At 44.9% G+C, this 22,821-nt stretch overlaps 1 pseudogene; it reads right to left on the bottom strand.

The window, feature by feature from the left end:
• Nucleotides 1-426: 426 nt before the first annotated feature.
• Nucleotides 427-13,694, bottom strand: LOC148542964 (protein kinase C delta type-like; annotated as a pseudogene).
• Nucleotides 13,695-22,821: the final 9,127 nt, after the last annotated feature.

The raw sequence follows: 22,821 nt of genomic DNA, 5'->3' as shown, positions 1-22,821 counted from the left end.
ACCTATCTGAAAATTACAGTATAACTGCACTATCCTTACACTATTACTATGTTATCGCTACACTATTACTACACTATTCGGGCTGGGGCAAGCATGGGAATAACACATTTGTCTACAACTAAAACATAAAATTCTACTCTACAGATACTGCAACTAGCAACCTCACCCACCCATAGGGGTATTATTGGGATGTCCCTGGTCCAGTGTCCCCACAGGGTGATAGAGAACAGAGGATGAATTTGGTGTTATCAGAGAATAATAAGGGACAGTGACAGGACAGAAGATCTTACCTTCATTGTGGGGGTATGCTAGATGGTAAACATTCTGGTTTGCGGGGGCCTCAGAGAACCGATGGGCGATGTTATGCCATACCTAATTGCAGCAGGGACATGAAGGGGTGCCAGGTGGCATATGGCAGCAGGGCAGCTATATGCTGGTGTCAAACGAAAATCCCCGGAATAGTTCCTGGTGGAAAGAACTAATTGGGTCACAGGCTGATGTTACACTTGACAGGAGATGGTCTAACGTCAGGTGCGGCAGTGACTTCTCAGATGGCTGCAGAGAGAAGAAATATGAGACATGTATTCATATAAAGAGTCAGAGAAAACACCTTTATATGTCAGACACAAACAATACAAGAATCTCTGACATTATACACAATGGGACTGATGCAGAGGTGTACGCAGGACACACAGCAGCTGCATCTTTGGACGCTCCAGGAGGTGACTTGTGCAAATAGACCTCCTGCTGGCTTCTGTGATCCGATACTGCCTCTGAGGATACAGCATCGGATTACTTGGGAGAACATCGGCCATCTGAGTAACTCTCAGGTTACAGACTGGCTGTCTTACATCCGTAGCCGGGCCAGTAAATCTGAAGAGACAGACACTTCCAGAACACGGGGGCCACATGCCCCTGTTTTCAATAATTCTGCCTGGTGCCACCCCCTCCCTGCCCCCACATGGCCACGGCCTGTCAATCAGGCTGCAGCTTAGGGTGCACTGCATGTAAAGATGTAGGACCCGTTCTGCACATGTGCATATTACCTGCCATCGGAGCTGTATGCAAACCATAGAGTGAATCAGGCCTTACTTTGCACTTACTTTGCTGGGTACGAATGGGGGTGGTATCTGAAGGGCTTCCAGCCTCTCCCAATCCGTACTCCAGAAGAAGGGATGGTATCTTATTACACCATCCGCACCGAAACGTTCATCAGGATCTTCACACACGAGCTGGAAAGAGCAACAAGACCATTACTATGTAACAGCAAATTAAATTGTGATCCATATATCTAGATAACTGTTACAGTAATTACTATTAACTTGTAAGATGAGACAAGCAGCATTTAGCCACATCAGATGAGTTCAAGAATAAATGTATTACAGGTAATAGGTGTCTGCACCAAATCATTTTTCAGAAGTGACAGAAATTGTCAAAAATATGTATATGATGTCTGTGTTTTATACAATATATACAGATGTGTTGTCATACACTGTGGCCTCAGACATGCCAAACAGCCCCTCCCAGCGTATTTTTCCCTCAAAATGTGCATCTTATTCTCACAAATAAATCAACTGGAAACTGCAAAACTACTTTCCTAGATTACACTGATCAGTTTGATATGTAACATTTGTACATCTGTGTGTAAATGAGTCTGACTCTATGCGCAGTTTGTCACGCTAAGTTCTGTTGTACTTTATCTGCAACTTTTAAATGTTTAAAAGGAATTCCTGTGCGGTTAGAGTTGCAGCCCAATGTCTTTAGTACACTGTAAGTGGTGATTCGCTGTATCTGCAATGTGAATAAGATGCAAAATGTAAAGAAAAATACTCTACGCTACACCTCTCAGAGCTGCTCATCAGCGATGGGTGACTTGCACTGTATGATGTAATGAGGCTAGGTGTATGCGGAGACGCTATATGTCAGTGTAACGGCGTCCGGCTGGCAACCTGGGTGCAGCTGCAGGCCTGGATCTGGAAATATCCTGGCTGCCAAAGTGTCAGGTACCAGTGGCAGCCTTAGGCATGGCAGTGTGTCTGGATCCTGGAGTCCCCACTGCCTGAAACATACATGTGGAGAATGGCAGAGGGTCTGTATCTGTGAGGATTCAAACCCCGCCAATTACAGCTGGCCAATTAGGAAATGACACCTGAAGCAAGCCAATCACGGCTAGCCGCATCACTGATCCAATATGATTATGGTGAGCGGCTTCATCACCAGCGTGAGGTGCAATAGGACAGTCCGGTGACAGAGAGGGAGCATAGAGAAGCTCCCAAAGATTGAAGACAGGAAGTAGAACCAGAAAGTCCTGGATAGCGGCACACATTACCAAGATTTATAAATAGGCTGCCGCCCACCAGGTGAGGATAACTAAGCCGACACTCAGAAGAAGGGTTGATGAAGCCGTTGGAAGCCATGGTGCAGTAGTGGCCATTGCAAAAAAGCTTACACTGGCACTGTACATGAGGTGAAGGTTGGGGAAGACATCAGAAGCCCTAGGAGTGTGGAGGAAGCCCAGAATTCCTAAGGCAGCAGTGGCTGCTGCCCCTCAGATGAAGACCACTGGAAGCCCTGAGGCAGTGGGGAACAGCCTGCTTCAGGCAAACACAGGGTGGACGACCATAGCGGAGCTATTTGTGGCTCAGCCAAAGACTAGAGGATTGGTACATTGAATTGTATAGCATCCTAGGTTTGGGCAAAAGGCCTGTGGGCCCCATCAGGCACTAGTCCTAGAGCATAATAGGTGGTCCTTAGGCTCAGTAGCATTATTGAAGGCCCTTTTTAGGAGGGCAGTAGGCCTGATGTGCAGAGGGCATGTAGGAAACAAATATCTGGCTCCTGAGAAGGTGGGAAATAGGCCAGAGCAACCGAGGGCATTAGGCCCTGTATCTTATTAGTATTGACCTTGTTAGGTAGGCAACAGGCCTAAGGACAGCAAGCCCTATAAGTATTGATTTACCTCCATTAATAGGTGGGCTTTCAGCCCGAGGTTGCAAAGGGCAATGAGTTCTTTAGGTATTGTTCAGGAATATTGATAGGCAGACACTAGGTCTGGGGCATGGAAGGGCACTAGACCCTGTAAAAGTTATCAATGGTTCATGGATAGTTGGGTACTAGATCCAAGTTTAGTGTGTGGGCCCCATAAATAGGACATGTCGCATGTTAAGTAACCTTGTCAGGCCCACAATAAAGGTATGCTGTTGGTAAGGTGCCTGCTTGTTCTACCACTGTGCTATTGCATGGATGTGTAACTGCATTATAATTTTGCTTTGTAACTATAGCTGCATTGTTGGTGTAAATGCCTTGTTTGGGAGTATAGGGGTAGTGTGTGTTAGGGAGAGCACTACACCCAGCCTGGATTGTTGTTGTTCACTGGGTCAGCGAGAGTTAGGGCCATGATATATGTATGAGTAGCCAGGTTGTTGTGGGTGGCACATGCTAGACAAGGAAAGTGTATTGCAGCCATGTGGGTGGGCTGTTGTCTTGTGTTTATTGTGATCACAAGCGTTCCTCCAGTGAAGAGATAAGAGTGCATCTGGTGAGTGAATATGTTTTGTGTGTTTACAAGTGCAGCATCCATGTAAAACCAGCACTGGTACAGTGGGCAACTGTTATCTCTGCTTGCTATGTGCAGGTATATAAATACAAGGGTCCATGATGCTGAATACACAGGTATGTAACGTATCACCCTGCCATTACTGTCCCCCTTTTATGTTGTCACGCTAACATATTCCCCTCTGTATTTGTGTTTTGCTGACTTAGGGTGTTACTCTTTGTAAAGGTTTCTATTTATATTTATCACTTACATTTCCTGTTTCTCATATTAAATGAGTGATCTTGTAACCTGAGTAGCATACTCAGCACTTACTCACACTCACCTTTTCAATGATGTCTTGCGCATCAGGATGTAATGAAAAGCTCGGGAGGTCAAGCAGCCTGCACAGGAACGGGGATTCTCCAGTTAGCATTTGGAACAGTACGATTCCAAAGGAAAACCAGTCTGCCGCACTGTTGTACCCAAGGAAATCTTCCATCTGCCAAAATGAAGATTTAATTTACTACATACTATAGGTTATTCTCTGAAATGTAAATATAAGTCTGAATAGTAAACTCTGTACTAAGATCCCATACATTGGTGTAAGAGTAATATTTCCCTGGTGGAATCCAAGGGTGCATTGGTCCAACGGGAACACGGGACAGTTCCCGCTGGGCTGAATGGCTTGGAGGTGCCCCAGTCCTCACTCTCTCATGGGGGGGTTACTCATGTTGCTGATCTGATAACCAAAGTGATCCATGACCCGGCCTGTATTGGAGCCTGATAGTTGCCTGGCACTTGGACCCAGCAGACTGCCGAAGGTGCAACCTGCACCTGGGATCTATCTCTGCTAGGAGTGGTATGGGTGTGTTATTGGAGTGATAGGAGTGTGCTGCTAAAAGTGGCTGCATACAGAGATGCTGAATCGCTCATATTGGAGGCCATACTCAGGCGGATAATCTGCACCTAGCATAGGGCTGGTGCACGTTTCAATGGTGTTACCGATAGTGGCGTCTAATGGTGCAGTACCACCTGGTACAAAGACACAATCGCCAATGAGATTGCGTCCACCTCAGAATCAGGCCCTCTGTGCTTAAGACTTGCAGAAATGACTGTTTCCTATTTAGGCCAGAAGTAACTATCACACCTTTGAACAAGGCTGTAAAGAAGGAGCAATTGAATCAGGCATCCTGATAGTTTTTTTGGGGATAGCATTAAGGGGCTATATAACAATCTCATGTTTTTACAGTTTGTATCTGTTAGCTAAGGCCTTCTAAAGATGGTGATAGCCCACTTTCCCCTATGGGAGAGGCCTGGCAGGAAAAGAAACATCTGATCCCTCTTTGGTGGGCTGGAAATGTTCCTGATAGTCAGAACCCAAAAGTAAAGTAATAGCATTAGCTTTCTTTACATTTTACCGATCTCAGATACAGGGGTGTAAGTTCATACCAAGTTCATACTATAGATGGCGTTACTTATCGGGCACAAACTCTGGAAAGTTTAGCTTTCTGGAACTTGGTGCATATGGGGAATGTGGTCAAACTTCCATAAAGGCATTTTCAGAGATTTTACCACATTTTTGGTGTTGCTGCATCTCGCCCACTCTTTCATATATTACAGTTGGGTTATAAAAATAACTAGCTTGGTACTGGCTAGGAGATATATAGGGGGAGGAGCTCAGACTTCAGTAAAACTTTCTAAAAGTGTCCAAGCTCCTGCATTCATCTCATTACCCCATGGTTCCTGTGTACTCCAATGTATATAATGTGAGTACAAAAATCACCCATCTATTTTTGCTTCAATACATCCCAAAAGCTGCAAAACTGATTTATATCTTCTGACACTCCACCACTCTGCATATTCCTACTATGGCTAATTATATCCTGCAGAACCCAATTTTAACTACTCACCCTCATACAATCCCTCTACAACATAACCCTTTATACATCTCAAACCACTTCATGAAATACTCCCCCTCATGGCCTCTTACATATCCTTCTGACATCTGCCTCATCTCACCTGTAAGAACCACCTCTATGAGACTCCTGTGTCATTACCCACTAAAATAATTCCCTATCACACTCATTACACTCTCACCCAGTCTTCACAGCCTTATACACTAACATTAAGCTACCAATATGTGTTTGTACTGTAGGGTAAAATGGGAGCACATGTAGGAAACCCTGACAAACACAGAGAGAACATAGATAGTGCCCTGGTCATACCACCAAGGCATATGACACACGGCTCTAGGGCTATACGGCAGGTGGCTCATTGTAACCTGTTTTCTGTGTTTCTTTGTAAGTTATTAGACCTTTTTATATTACATGAGTTATGTATGATTCATCCACAGTGAGAATACCCATAGTCAGAACGTGTGACATAACATTACACCTGTGATGTCATTACACTGCTCACATTCTGATCAGCGATATTCTCCATGGTGATGAATTACCTACAGCCCTTTTACATTATACAATATCAAATGTTACACAGCTTTTTTCTGGTCACTTGCAAACCAAAAAGTCTGACTCTCCCTCTGTCTCTCTTTCTCTCTATTTATTATATAAAAATAAAGAAGTAGATTGCACCTTAATTTTGTGTTACATTATTGTATATATAATATTATCAAGGTAAATAGCTGAGATATGTTGCATTGATAAATTATAACTGTGGTTAGGTCACCCAGAGTAAGACATGATTACTATCTGTAGCAGTGTACTTGCTATTTAGCATAAATATTACCATATAAGACATCCTCTATAACTCACCTCGGGGGCAATATAGCCTGGTGTCCCTGCATAGCCAAAGGCGACCAGACCTCCATGCATGTTGTTTAATGCAAGGCCCAGATCTGTAATTTTAATATGGCCTGCGCCATCGATGAGGATGTTCTCTGGTTTGATGTCTCTGAAAAGGAAGATTCTACATTTTATTTCTGTTCTATAAATATTTCTACCAACATATAGTATTGATTCTATAAGTAAAATACGCTGCTTAGTCCGTCATGCCCTACGTGCCCGGTTTGGATCTGACCCTATAAGGTTATAAGTGAGAACCAATACCAGTTTCAGATAACGCTGATTACTGGAGCCCTGCTCCTTCTTATAGGAAGAAGGTCAGGGGTTACGAAGAGGAATCCATATAGATCTCTCTGCTGCCGAGACACTGCGAGACCATTATCTATGTGCAAGCAGGAACTCAGGTAACGCATGTGCAGTCAGCCGCGACAGCTCCAGTAAGTAATTGCTACATCTGTAGCAGTGTTAGGGCTCGCAAGAAAAACTGCTTTTCAGAGCAGCTATCCGTGCACAGGAGCTATACTGAATTGCTCAGTAATAAAGTATCCACCACCACAAATCGTGAGTTGTATAAGAGGCTCCTTAGGGAGCAACATACGGGAGATTTAGATCCAAAAGCACCAGGCCCTATCCGTGTATGGTCAGTCTACTGTACTCACCATTGTAAATGTGACACAAGTGTACAAAGAAATATAATAAAAATGGCAGAATTGAGAACAATTATCTACTATAATGAGAAAATAAATGTACTTACCGATGGATGAAGCCCTTAAAGTGAAGATGTTCCAATCCGCAAACCATTTCAGCTGCATAGAAGCTGGTAGAGAAAGGAAGGGAACATATGTAACAACCTCAGAAAGAGTTTACTTACAGAATTACACCTGTATATTTTCTTATGTAACTAGACTCACTACATGAACACATAAAGCACTGGTAACCAGTGGTGGCTCCAACATGTTATCTTGAGGGGGACTGCCTCTCCGCTGCCCACCTGAGTAGCACCGTGATGTAGGGGGAGAAAAAAATGAGGCATGTGCACAAGCCCCCGGCTTCTAGGGACTGCATCAGCTGCAGCCCCTGGAAGCATCACAGCTGGCAGAAAGACAGGGAAGTGGCTTCTCTTTGGAAGCACTATCTGCCAATCGCTGTTGAGACTTCCTTCCAGCATATGATAGAAGATAGCGCTTCCAATAAGCCACTGCAATTACCGAGGGCTCACTGGTGGTGGCAGATCTTTACTGGGGGGGGGGATGCAGCCCTGCAGCCCTAGGTAATATCCACCACTGCTGGTAACAGCTGACACCAACTGCTCAGGAGGCGTATTTGTCTTATGTGATATGTGATAGCCCATATTCAGATCTCACCTGGTTGTGTCTGACCATCAGAAGGAAGAATAGGCTTATGTAACAGTCAGTGCAGAGTGGTAATGCTGACATGAGGATATCAGGGCACACACCACTGCCAGTTGGGCCTCTCATGCATGACTATGAGAAGAATGTGATGTGTACATTTTATGTATATTAAGTTATCACATTGGCTGATATCCTACTTCACAGGTGAACATAATGCTGATGTTTGCGCAGATGAGCGATTATTTGCTACTGCACTTGTGCAGAAAGTCCTGAAAACCCGTATGGCGCTTGTGTACACAGAGACCGCTGTTGTGTATGGAGATGATTGTAGTAGAGCCGGTGGAGCATAACCATGGGCATTCCTGGCCAATGAATGGGAGACGGCCTGAAGTGTTAATAAAAATAATAAAAGCATCTTATGCTGTGATATGGGAGTGACACGGGCATGTCAGTGACCACAGCTGTGTTCCCAAATGTACATCCACAGCCACAGGGGCCATGTGTAGGAAATATGAGACGAAAACATTGAGTAGGCCATAGGCTCCTGCAAGTGTCGATGGTGAGTGTCGATGGTGAGTGTAATGGTGAGTGTGATGGTGAGTGCGATGGTGAGCCGATGGTGACTGTGATGGTGAGCTGATGGTAGAAGGCTCAGAACTACTGATGCAGGTACACTGTCCACAAACACTATAAGTGGGCGTCTCAGCACATTTACTCTCTGTCACACGCTGGTGCACAAGGGGAAGGCAGAAAATAGAATTTGCATATTATCACAGCCACGTACCCAAACCACAAATCACAATAACAAATGCAACTCCTAACACCTCTGAGTCAGGCCCAATGTTCCAGGATGGGTGATAACTGACCCAGCTGCCAAGGACACATCAGAAATTGCATCCACCAAGCTCTGTAACCCTGGACTTTCTATATATCATTATGTGAGTCAGACCCTCATCTATTCAGTCTTCTTTCACCCCATTCATAGCTCTTACGTTGCCGTGTGTAGGTCCAAGGACCCTCTTCTCTCCAGAAGGTCAAACAGGTCTCCTCCATAGGCGAACTCCATCCCCATGAAGAGAAGCTCCTGTCAGTAGACAGACACAAGTCCAATATAATACAATATATTATTGTTCCCGCTTATCGGCATCTACAGATAGCGCATAGCTCAGTGTCACAGTAATAATGACTGGATGTGACAATTAATGAGTAAATCACTTGATGAGATGGATAGAGACAGATTATATAAATTTTCTGTGGGTTGTGTATTGTGTGCATCAAATCTAACTTTGGATATTGTAATAGGGCCAGCAAATTTGGTGTATTGCTCATTCAGTGTGTAATAGAGTAGTGGCATGATACCATTGTAATAGTACTACATAACATTGTTTTGCACATAAAAGTCACCATATTATTATTATAGATGACAGGATGCTCAGGAATAGCATCCACTCCAGCATGTAAGGATGCCCAGGAACAGCATCAACATTTTCCAGATCAAGAGGATAAATAGAAATATTCCTTAAAGTACCTCAGTCTGGAAGGCAAAAAGCCCTCGGATGACAAAGGCCGATCCAGAGACGTCGTGCAGGGCCTCTCGCTCCACCAGCACCTCTCTCACCACGTCCTCTTGCAGCACCTCCCTCTTCCTGATGACCTTCACTGCAAGCTGTCTCCTGGTCACGGTGTCAGATGCCAGTATCACCTGTGCAGGACAGAGGCATTAGAGAGTCAGGAGGAAAGATTTTACACACACACACACATAAATATATTTATATATATATATATATATATATATGTATATATATATATATACAGTATATATATATATATATATATATATATTTATACATACACAGTATATATATATATATATATATAAAATAAACAAATACTCTCATATGAGGTATGGATCATACATTGAGTAATGATAATATACTGTGTCAGGAGATAAGGGAATGTAATATATGTAATGAATAGAGTAAAATATGTTAGTCTAGATTGCATTGCATTGTCTCAGTTGCTGAGCATTTGGGGAGGTCTAGTCACTGCTTTTCTATATAGTAGTGGTGAATGGGTGCTGCACACACCTGCCACTGGTGCTCGGGGAAGTGAATGATAGATAGTAGGGAGAACTGATGGGGATAAGGTGCAGCCTAGTGCTTTTCATGCACCCATCCATGACGTAGACACACCAAATCCGTGATGTGATATCCCCTGTCCTGATCCAATCCCCACCAATGTTGATCTCTGTATGCTGTAGGGCAGCGTTTGGTAATCATACTAACCAGACAACGCCATATGTTTGGGGCTGGGACTGTATGTGCACGACTGGGAGCTGTATATGATAGGCATTTTTGTTTAATGTGCTCAGAATTATTTCCACAATAGCATGCACATATAGGATTTACTTTTATGCTACAGTAATAAGTAAATCTATTCAGGGGCAGTATAAGACAGGAGGGGCCCTTGTGCAGCCTCTATGCGGCCCCCTCCTCTCTGGCAGTGCAGTAAACTCTGGCTTTGTGCCACCACGTAATTTTCTCTCCAATTTCTGTGTGCAGCGTCAGCCGATGTGGGACTCCGCAGAGGTAAGTATAATTATATGGGTAATGGGTTTGTGGCATGGGTCCCCCTGTACCCAGTGCATTACTTTTCTCCATAGTACTAGATTACATAATGTAAATGTGCCCATTGGTCTGGGCAGTGACTTGCCAGGTACTGCCGCTTCCTTGTCCTGGAACTGTCTCTGTAGTGCAGCTACTTATACAGAACTGACAATAGGCATGTGGAGAATGTAACAGTGTCACTTCAGCTACCTACCTACTACCCCTTCATCAACTAAATTGTATTCTCCTAAAATACTGTTTGGTTCAACCATACTTGCTAACTCTCCCTGATTGTCAGTGAGACTCCCTGAAATAGTGTCAATCTCCCTGAGTCCCTGAAGAGTCCAGCAAGCTCCCTGTTTGCTCCTTACCCCCATTCTGAAGCTGTTATTTATATATATAACACACGCCTCTTAGATTTAGCAGTACATGCCCACTTTAACATGCGCTCATAGGTGCTGCTTTTACAATCTCCCTGAAATGCTTTTTCAAAAGTAGGCAAGTATGAGTTGAACCTTTATCCTATAGGTATGTCATCAGGGATGTCAGTACGGGACCCCAATCTGCCCAAGTCCTTTCTGCAGAAAATACAACTATTTCACTCCTCGCAAACACCATTTTCACTGTTTACATTGATAAAAATAAGCTGCTCACACAGACACAAATGGGATTTGGATGCAAACTTTTATAAATGACTATTATGTACCTAATGTCAAGGTGGCAGGTTTGTTATATGTAAATATAGCTGTGTGTATAACTGTATATATAGTTAGACATAATGGTTACATAAGGACAAACCAGAGAGAAAACACAAATCTTACCTTCCCAAAGCTGCCCTGGCCGAGCTCTTTGTGGAAAATGAACCTCCTGATGGATAATGGGGTTCTGTTGCCAGGGCAGGATGAGGAGACTCCGCTTCCTCCTAATGCGGTAACATAACAATAGGTTATTATTTTTTTCTTTATATAAATGAAGAGTCAGATAGTTATTATACAAATCAGTAACCAGCTGTGGCATAGGGGCCCTATGGGATCTTGTATTTTAGGCCCCATTATAAAGAATATTTAAGACTAAAGCTGGGTACACACTAGGACGACGGGTCCGCCGACCCATCTGACAATTGGTAAGTGTATACACACTTACCAATTCATCTGTCTGATGTGCCGGGCTTGACAGCTCAAATGGGCAGGCATTTAAATTGCCCACCCAGTTGAGCTGTCAATCACCGTCGGGTCCCACAGCATATGTATGGGCGATCGGCGGGTCACCCGTACACACCAGCAGATGGCCCATATATCTTTTAGATATAGCGGCCATCTGCTGTGCTGCAAAGCTGATCAGATATGTATGTGAACAACGTAGTTCACACCCGGCAATGCCCTATAAATTGCTCATTCAATGGAACCAGCAATGTATCTATCAGTGTGTACTCAGCTTTAAGGGTAGATGTAATAAACCTTGGAGAGAGATAAAGTGAAGAGATAAAGGGGTCTATGTACTAAGCCTTGGAGAGAGATAAAGTGGATGGATAGAAAGTACCAACCAATCAGCTCATAACTGTAATTTTCAAACACAGCCTGTAAAGTGACAGGAGCTGGTTGGTTGGAATTTTATCTCCATCCGATTTACCTCTCTCCTATGTTTGATACATCTCTCTCTAATATAAGTTGTTTCTTTTATAAAAGCACTACATATATCATTTACACGCACATATATATTCATATATACATAATATATACATTTGCTAAAGGTATTAGTAGTTCTTTGTATTTTAGGCTTAGTGGTGCATAGGCAAACACAGGGGGAGGGTTCCTGTTGCCTGGAAACCCCCCTCCCCAGCCCACATTAGAAATAGTAACATAAAATTTTACTAGTGCTGCATGTTCTTCTTACTATCCCAAAATAAATAATTTACACCACCTGTGGATCTTTTAACATATTTCAGACAGTAATAAATACACCTGTGTGCCAACTAAATCTGGAAAACATGCACTGTAAGGGGTGCACTGCTATGTATAGACCATCAATAGGCTTAATTTTTAATACCATATAACAATACACTATCCAGTGCATGATGAGACCAATATGTACATATATGTCCAGGGCAGTGCAAGGTTCTTCACTCAGCTCAGGCAGGATGGCCCTACTGCTGCATCTAATGGCTTACTGTGATCACTGGTCCTGTATATGCTGGAGTTATGATTCACAATACACTTTGTATGACGCATATTAAAGCTATATAAGAGCTAATTATGCCCTATTCATGGACTGTCCACACACACTCTAAAATCCAGCATTTGGAAACCCCTGTCTAAAATTCCTGCGTTTGCCATTGTGGTGCTATAATATTACAGCTAAAAACAAAACTCCCCATTTCATAGTAACTTACAGAAACATATCAATTGTCATTGTGATGTGCAACGTGCTCCCAATTAATACAAATAATCAGGGTGATAAAATACATATAATACAGCCCACAGTCTCCTACTCCATGTTGTTCACTGATATTCTGCTGTTAGCATCTGTTACCCAATATAATATTACTGGTATTGCTGGGTTTTATCATGCAGAGTAAAAAATATCAGTTTCATCTCCCTGAGTGATATAAGTTACTGTATATAACGCTATAGTATAAATAACCATTTTAGGACGTCAGCTCTGTGGTACAATGATGACGAGGAGCTATCAGTGATAAGGTACATGAGAACCTGCCTGTTAGTAAAGGGACATCATACTTACAGATTAACATTAAAATAGGTTATGTTAATTTTAAGTAAAAATATGAGGTTCCAAAAATGAAGAATTAGAGAATGAGTTAAATGTCTCTGTTAGAGATTACAGGCCTCTAAGGTCCAATTTGATTGGGACATTGAATAACATTAAATCAATGTGTTTCAATCCCTCATCCAAGTTATTAGCGGCCATGACACAATGTGGCCCAGGGAAATATAAAGTAAAATGTGACAGATAAGCAGCTACAGTGTGATCTATAACTAGTAGCAGTAGGAGAGCAGGTTCTTAATTATGCAGGAACCTTTTTCTGTTAAAGCCACGTATCCCTCATTACCTGGTGTGTCCAATGCATGGTGGGAATCGCCGTCCTTCCTGACCTTCTTCTTCTCTTGGACCTCGGCCACATCCTGGTGTAATCTCTTCCTCTTCCCATGCGCATCCTCCTCATGATGTTTCTCCTTCTTCTTCTTCTTCCGCTGTCCTGTCTCTCCATTCCTCTGATGCTTCCTCTTCTTCTTGCCAGACACGGCCTGATGGGAACTCGTCTTCTCCCTTTTGCGCTGGTGACCCTCTGGGGTGACATTGCTCCTGTCCTCTCCTCCACCAGGTGTAACCTCTTCATACTCGCCAAGCTCATTGATGGTAACAATGTTCAACTCTGTGACATCTTCTGCAATGGGATACAGGAGCTGGCTGGATGCCACAGGATCTCTCCTCCTCTTCTCACCTCTCATCACCTCCTTCTCCTCCTCTGGTTGGTCTCCTCGCTCTCTGTGATTGGGCTCCATCTTCTGGCTGCTCAGCTCCAGTCACTCACCACCAACTGTCACTCATGGAACCCTGTGATGTCAGTGGCCGTGAGACCAGCCACCTGCTCCCTGTACTGGTTGTAATTGTGTTTCTATGGCATTTAGGGCAGGATGTATCAAGCACCACATTTTGATTGCGATACATCCCGCACACTTACCGAATGCATAGTGGCATTTATTAAAGCCATATGCATGTAGATTTGTGACACTTGTGCACATCCCGAGGGTTCCTCTGAAGAGTAATCTGAGCATAGGTATTAGAATTGGCAGAGGGCACCGCCACATTTTCTACACAGGTGAGGGAGGCAAACTTTAAGCAGCAATTTAGAAAACCCAGCACAGTCATTTCACCCCAATTTAAATGTTACCACCCCACCGGGTATCTGAAGCCCTGCAGCCGTCTGTTCCTTAAGCCCCACCCCCAGTCAATCAAAGACCCACTCATGCACGACTGTTTGAAGCCATGCCCCTTGCCAGAAAAGCCACGCCCACTCTCTCTAGCCCTCCGAAACTATGCAGTGTCAAACGCAGGATTTTGAAAGGGGGGTTTCCAAACCCTTGGTCACCAAGCCAATGAAAAAACCTCTAGCCACAAATTATATATATATATATATATATATATATATATATATATATATATTAGGGGTGTGCACCGGCCACTTTTCGTGTTTTGTGTTTTGGTTTTGGATCTGGATCTTTCTTCGTGTTTTGGATCTGGATTGGTTTTGCCAAAACCACCCTTCCGTGTTTTGGGTTCTGGGTTTTGTGTTTTGGATCTGTATTTTTTTGAAAAAAAGCATAAAAACAGCTAAAATCACAGAATTTGTAGGTTTTTCTGCTCCTATGCTATTATTAACCTCAATAACCTTAATTTCCACTCATTTCCAGTCTATTCTGAACACCTCACACCTCACAATAGTGTTTTTATGTCCAAAAGGTTGCACCGAGGTAGCTGGATGACTATGCTAAGCGACACGAGTGGGCGGCACAAACACGTGACCCATCTAGGAGTGACACTGCAGTGGCAGGCAGGATGGCAGTTAGAAAAACTAGGCCCCAAACTGTACATAATGCAAAGAAAAAAAGAGGTGCAAGATGGAATTGTCCTTGGGCCCTCCCACCCACCCTTATGTTGTATAAACAGGACATGCACACTTTAACAAATCAATCATTTCAGCGCCAGGGTCTGCCACACAACTGTGGCTGAAATGATTGGTTCGTTTGGGCCCCCACAAAACAAGCTGGCAATTAATGTGTCCCTGCACAAACTGGCTCTACGGAGGCAAGATGTCATCCTCATCCTCCTCATCCACCGATTCCTCACCCTCTTCAGTGTGTACATCCTCATCCTCACAAAGTATTAACTCGTCCCCACTTGAATCCACCACCACAGGTCCCTCTGTACCTTCTGGAGGCTGGTCTCCCTGGAAGAGCTGATAATTCATTTTGATGAACATCATCTTCTCCACATTCTGTGGAAGCAACCTCCTACGCCTTTCGCTGACAAGGTTCCTGGCTGCACTAAACACTCTTTCGGAGTACACACTGGAGGGGGGGCAACTCAGGTAAAATAGAGCCAGTTTGTACAGGGGCCTCCAAATTGCCTCTTTTTCCTGCCAGTACAGGTATGGACTGTCTGACATGCCTACTTGGATGCTGTCACCGATGTAATCCTCCACCATTCTGTCAATGGTGACAGTATCATATGCAGTGACAGTAGACATGTCAGAAATTGTTGCCAGGTCCTTCAGTCCGGACCAGATGTCCAAACTTGGTCCTGCCTGCCCTGCATCACCGCCAGCGGGTTGCTTAGGATACCTAAGTTTTTTCCTGGCAGCCCCAGTTGCGGGAGAAAATGAAGAAGGAGCCGTTGACGTGTCACGTTCCGCTTCAGCTGACAGTGTGTTCACCAGCAGGTCTTTGCACCTCTGCAGGCTTGTGTCGGCCGGAAAGAGAGACACCACATAGGCTTTAAACCTAGGATCGAGCACGGTGGCCAAAATGTAGTGGTCTGATTTCAACAGATTGACCACCCTGGAATCCTGGCAAAGCGAATGAAGGGCTTCATCCACAAGTCCCACATGCCGAGCGGAATCGCTCCGTCTTAGCTCCTCCTTCACTTTCTCCAGCTGCTTCTGCAAAAGCCTGATGAGGGGAATGACCTGACTCAAGCTGGCAGTGTCTGAACTGACTTCACGTGTGGCAAGTTCGAAGGGCTGAAGAACCTTGCACAACACGGAAATCATTCTCCACTGCGCTTGAGTCAGGTGCATACCCCCTCCTTTGCCTATGTCATAGGTGGATGTATAGGCTTGTATGGCCTTTTGCTGCTCCTCCATCCTCTGAAGCATATAGAGGGTTGAGTTCCACCGCGTCACAACCTCTTGCTTCAGGTGATGGCGGGGCAGGTTCAAGAGTGTTTGCTGGCGCTCCAGTCTTCGGCACGCAGTCGCTGAATGGCGAAAGTGGCCAGAAATTTTTCGGGCCACCCAAAGCGTCTCCTGCACGCCCCTGTCGCTTTTCAGAAAATTCTGCACCACCAAGTTTATTGTGTGAGCAAAACATGGGACGTGCTGGAATTTGCCCAGATGTAATGCCCGCACAATATTGGTGGCGTTGTCAGATATCACAAATCCCCAGGAGAGTCTAAGTGGGGTAAGCCACTGGGCGATGATTTCCCTCAGTTTCTCTAAGAGGTTGTCGGCGGTGTGCCTCTTACTGAAACCGGTGATACACAGCGTAGCCTGCCTTGTAACGAGCTGGCGTTTCTGAGATGCTGCTACTGGTGACGCTGCTGCTGTTGCTGCGTAAGGTGATACATCTACCCAGTGGGCTGTCACAGTCATATAGTCCTTAGTCTGCCCTGTTCCACTTGTCCACATGTCCGTGGTTAAGTGGACATTGTGTACAACGGCATTTTTCAGGACACTGAGGACACTTTTTCTGACGTTTCTGTACAGTCTCGGTATCGCCTGCCTAGTGAAGTGGAATCTAGACGGGATTTGGAACCGGGGACACACTACCTCCATCAATTGTCTAAATCCCACTGCACTAATGGCGGATACCGGACGCACGTCTAACACCAACATAGCAGTCAAGGCCTCAGTTATACGTTTTGCTTCAGGATGACTGCTGTCGTACTTCATCCTCCTCGCTAAGGACTGTTGGAGGGTCAATTGTTTAGTAAAAGTAGTGGTGTTCCTACTTCCTCTCTGGGATGATGAACGACTCCCAGCAGCAGCAGCAACAGCAGCAGCGGCAGCAGTAGGCGTAGCAATGCAGGATCCTCCGGAGGAATCCCGGATAGGAGAGTCAGTCATGCCAGTGATATGGCCTGCAGGACTACTTCCGATCCTGACTAAGGAGGAAATTGACGAGGAGGGAGTTGACGGTGTGGTTTGCAGGCGCTTGGATACAACAGGACAACGGGATTTAGGTGTCCCTGGACTGCTTACGGTCTTAGCCAAAGTTTCTGAACTTGACAGTAACTTTTTATGAACGCGCTGCAGGTGCCGTATAAGGGAGGATGTTCCTAGGTGGTTGACGTCCCTACCCCTACTTATTTCACCTTTACATATGGTACATATGGCAAGACAGTTGTTGTCCGGATTTGGATAGAAATATTGCCAGACCAAAGAGGTGGAATGTTTGGTCTTCTGCCCAGGCATGACCGTGATGGGCTTTTTCATCCCACGGACAACAACTGTCTCCCCCGGAGCCTGATTTAAACAAACCACATCACCATCAGAATCCTCCTCGCCAACTTCCTCCTCAGCGCCAGCTACACCAGTATCCTCATCCTGTTGTACTTCAACAGTGACATCTTCAATTTGCATATCAGCAAGTGGACTGTGGGTGCTCCTTTCAGCACTTGCAGGGGGCGTGCAAATGGTGGAAAGAGCCACCTCTTCCCGTCCAGTGCTGGGAAGGTCAGGCATCGCAACCACCACCACACTTGGACTCTCTTTGGGGATTTGTGATATCTTCTTAGAAAGCACAGTTCTTCGCTGTGCTTTTGCCAGCTTAACTCTTTTGATTTTTTTAGTGGGAGGAGTGCTTCCATCGTCATGTGAAGCTGAACCACTAGTCATGAACATACTAGGGATCGACCTTAGCCGTTCCTTGCCACTCCGTGTCGTAAATGGCATATTGGCAAGTTTACGTTTCTCTTCAGCTGATTTAAATGTCTTTTTCAAGGTCATTTTCCTGAACTTTGCCATTTGGGATTGTATGTGCCCTCTACTATGACATTGGGCATCGGCCTTGGCAGACGACGTTGATGGCATGTTATCGTCTATGTCATGACTAGTGGCAGCAGCTTCAGCACTAGGAGGAAGTGGTTCTTGATCTTTCTCTATTTTATTTTTATCGGAGAAAGTTTGGTCCTCCATTTATGTTATATCGATTTGATATATACGTGCGGCTAAACACAGAAAATAAATTTTTTTTTGGTTCGGACTGGAGTGTACTTTGTGGGTTACAGCACCCTTTAACGGTCAAGCCAGCCGGCCCTTTACTTATGACACAGGCGCACTCTTGGCACTACTTTGTTGATGCACGTGCGGCTACTGCGCACACAATTCACAAACACAGAAAATAATTTTTTTTTGGTTTGGACTGGAGTGTACTTTGGGGGTTACAGCACCCTTTAACGGTCAAGCCAGCCGGCCCTTTACTTATGACACAGGCGCACGCTTGGCACTACTTTGTTGATGCACGTGCGGCTACTGCGCACACAATTCACAAACACAGAAAATAATTTTTTTTTGGTTTGGACTGGAGTGTACTTTCGGGGGTTACAGCACCCTTTAACGGTCAAGCCAGCCGGCCCTTTACTTATGACACAGGGGCACTCTTGGCACTACTTTGTTGATGCACGTGCGGCTACTGCGCACACAATTCACAAACACAGAAAATAATTTTTTTTTAGGTTTGGACTGGAGTGTACTTTCGGGGGTTACAGCACCCTTAACGGTCAAGCCAGCCGGCCCTTTACTTATGACACAGGCGCACGCTTGGCACTACTTTGTTGATGCACGTGCGGCTACTGCGCACACAATTCACAAACACAGAAAATAATTTTTTTTTGGTTTGGACTGGAGTGTACTTTCGGGGGTTACAGCACCCTTTAACGGTCAAGCCAGCCGGCCCTTTACTTATGACACAGGGGCACTCTTGGCACTACTTTGTTGATGCACGTGCGGCTACTGCGCACACAATTCACAAACACAGAAAATAATTTTTTTTTGGTTTGGACTGGAGTGTACTTTGGGGGTTACAGCACCCTTTAACGGTCAAGCCAGCCGGCCCTTTACTTATGACACAGGCGCACGCTTGGCACTACTTTGTTGATGCACGTGCGGCTACTGCGCACACAATTCACAAACACAGAAAATAATTTTTTTTTGGTTTGGACTGGAGTGTACTTTGGGGGTTACAGCACCCTTTAACGGTCAAGCCAGCCGGCCCTTTACTTATGACACAGGCGCACGCTTGGCACTACTTTGTTGATGCACGTGCGGCTACTGCGCACACAATTCACAAACACAGAAAATAATTTTTTTTTAGGTTTGGACTGGAGTGTACTTTCGGGGGTTACAGCACCCTTAACGGTCAAGCCAGCCGGCCCTTTACTTATGACACAGGCGCACGCTTGGCACTACTTTGTTGATGCACGTGCGGCTACTGCGCACACAATTCACAAACACAGAAAATAATTTTTTTTTGGTTTGGACTGGAGTGTACTTTCGGGGGTTACAGCACCCTTTAACGGTCAAGCCAGCCGGCCCTTTACTTATGACACAGGCGCACGCTTGGCACTACTTTGTTGATGCACGTGCGGCTACTGCGCACACAATTCACAAACACAGAAAATAATTTTTTTTTAGGTTTGGACTGGAGTGTACTTTCGGGGGTTACAGCACCCTTAACGGTCAAGCCAGCCGGCCCTTTACTTATGACACAGGCGCACGCTTGGCACTACTTTGTTGATGCACGTGCGGCTACTGCGCACACAATTCACAAACACAGAAAATAATTTTTTTTTTGGTTTGGACTGGAGTGTACTTTCGGGGGTTACAGCACCCTTAACGGTCAAGCCAGCCGGCCCTTTACTTATGACACAGGCGCACGCTTGGCACTACTTTGTTGATGCACGTGCGGCTACTGCGCACACAATTCACAAACACAGAAAATAATTTTTTTTTGGTTTGGACTGGAGTGTACTTTCAGGGGTTACAGCACCCTTTAACGGTCAAGCCAGCCGGCCCTTTACTTATGACACAGGCGCACGCTTGGCACTACTTTGTTGATGCACGTGCGGCTACTGCGCACACAATTCACAAACACAGAAAATAATTTTTTTTTGGTTTGGACTGGAGTGTACTTTCGGGGGTTACAGCACCCTTTAACGGTCAAGCCAGCCGGCCCTTTACTTATGACACAGGGGCACTCTTGGCACTACTTTGTTGATGCACGTGCGGCTACTGCGCACACAATTCACAAACACAGAAAATAATTTTTTTTTAGGTTTGGACTGGAGTGTACTTTCGGGGGTTACAGCACCCTTAACGGTCAAGCCAGCCGGCCCTTTACTTATGACACAGGCGCACGCTTGGCACTACTTTGTTGATGCACGTGCGGCTACTGCGCACACAATTCACAAACACAGAAAATAATTTTTTTTTGGTTTGGACTGGAGTGTACTTTCGGGGGTTACAGCACCCTTTAACGGTCAAGCCAGCCGGCCCTTTACTTATGACACAGGCGCACGCTTGGCACTACTTTGTTGATGCACGTGCGGCTACTGCGCACACAATTCACAAACACAGAAAATAATTTTTTTTTAGGTTTGGACTGGAGTGTACTTTCGGGGGTTACAGCACCCTTAACGGTCAAGCCAGCCGGCCCTTTACTTATGACACAGGCGCACGCTTGGCACTACTTTGTTGATGCACGTGCGGCTACTGCGCACACAATTCACAAACACAGAAAATAATTTTTTTTTTGGTTTGGACTGGAGTGTACTTTCGGGGGTTACAGCACCCTTAACGGTCAAGCCAGCCGGCCCTTTACTTATGACACAGGCGCACGCTTGGCACTACTTTGTTGATGCACGTGCGGCTACTGCGCACACAATTCACAAACACAGAAAATAATTTTTTTTTTGGTTTGGACTGGAGTGTACTTTCGGGGGTTACAGCACCCTTAACGGTCAAGCCAGCCGGCCCTTTACTTATGACACAGGCGCACGCTTGGCACTACTTTGTTGATGCACGTGCGGCTACTGCGCACACAATTCACAAACACAGAAAATATATTATTTTTTTAGCACTTGGGGGGAGCACCCCTGATGGACAGAGCACCCCCTGGACAACACTACAGCACCCCTTTAGGACTGGGACACTGCACAGGACTTTGGAGTGGACACAGCCCCTATGGAGAACTGACTGCACAACACAGTCCAGCCAGCCCCTATGGACTTTGAAGTAGTGGACACAGCCCCTATTAACAACAGCAGCACAGCACAACACAGCCAGCCCCTATGGACTTTGAAGTAGTGGACAACAGCAGCACTACACTACACTACACTACACAGCACTAACTCCCACCCTCCCTCTTCACTGTCCACAGCCGAGTGAGAAAATGGCGCCGACGCGGGTACCTTATATAGGATCCAAAACCCGCGAGACTCGGAAGGCGGGATGATGACGTTTTGCCTCGATGTCAGATCCGAGTCAGGCGGGAAAAGTCGAGCCTGACTCGGATCGGACTCGGATCGGGGGGGCTCGGGGGGGTTCGGATTTCAGAAATCCGAACCCGCTCACCCCTAATATATATATATATAGATATAATTTTCAAAAGTAGGGGTGCACTCACCAGTCTTCATGAAAAATATTTAACTTTATTTCAATCATTATAATAAAACTACAGCCATCGACGTTTCGGTCCAATCCACGGACCTTTGTCAAGATGCATCTTGACAAAGGTCCATAGATTGGACCGAAACGTTGAGGGTATGGGACCCACTAGATCAACTTTATTATTTTTTGCTGCTAGTGTCTTATAAAATATGTGCTGCTACTATTTATTATTATCTTTATGTTTAAATATGCTTTTAAATGATGCTATATACTGCACCAAAAGACGGCTGCCTTTTTAGCTATAGAAGCACTTCAATAAAATGGCCACTGTAGGTGGGACACCTTTTGAATAGCATTATATTAAATGCCTGATAAACATTCTAGCTGAATATGTGTAAGACTATCAGCCTATGAACGAATAATATGAGGGCTGAATGCTCTAACAGCACCACTAACTGTAACTAATGCAAAAATGAGTGTTTATTGTATTAAAATTACAGGCCGTGTGGGCCGCGCATGCGCGGGTAAACACAAGATGGCGCCGCAGATCACGCGTGGTGTCTTAGAGACCCACGAGGTATCATTTAGTCCCGCGCATGCGCGGGTAAACAAAAGAAGGCGCCGCGACTCGCACACGAAGTCCCATACCCTCTGGAGACTCGCGAGTATTGACTCAATCCCGCGCATGCGCGATACTGAACAAAATGGCGGCAATCACCGGAAAACACCGGTTTTGCACATAAGCAATTATGTTTTAAGCTATATAAGGCAGCATAAAAGGCTACTATATGAATCCTCCTGAAGAAGTCCAGCTGATTTTGCAACAAGGACGAAACGTGTTGAGGACTGTGGGTGTATTCCCAAACTCTGAGACCAGCTACTATCAGATAAGCTTGTTTGAAATTTTATCAATGTAATTCTCCATTTTTATGTGTGTTATGTGTATTTTGGATTAAAACCTTTTTTAAACGTACTACACCATGAGAAGTGTTTTCTCTCTCCTTAAATCCTACATTTGGAGTGTGTAATCGGCTACCATTTGGGCGTATAAGAGGACTAACTTGGTGAAACCAGAAAAAAGACTCATATACTAATACATGTTGGGTACGCATGCCATTTTTCT

The sequence above is a fragment of the Taudactylus pleione genome, unplaced genomic scaffold (genome assembly GCF_031769625.1).
Source record: "Taudactylus pleione unplaced genomic scaffold, aTauple2 ptg000007l, whole genome shotgun sequence".
Lineage (NCBI taxonomy): Eukaryota > Metazoa > Chordata > Amphibia > Anura > Myobatrachidae > Taudactylus > Taudactylus pleione.
The sequence above is the reverse complement of the archived record's forward strand: the minus strand, read 5'-3'. Positions and strand labels throughout refer to the sequence as shown.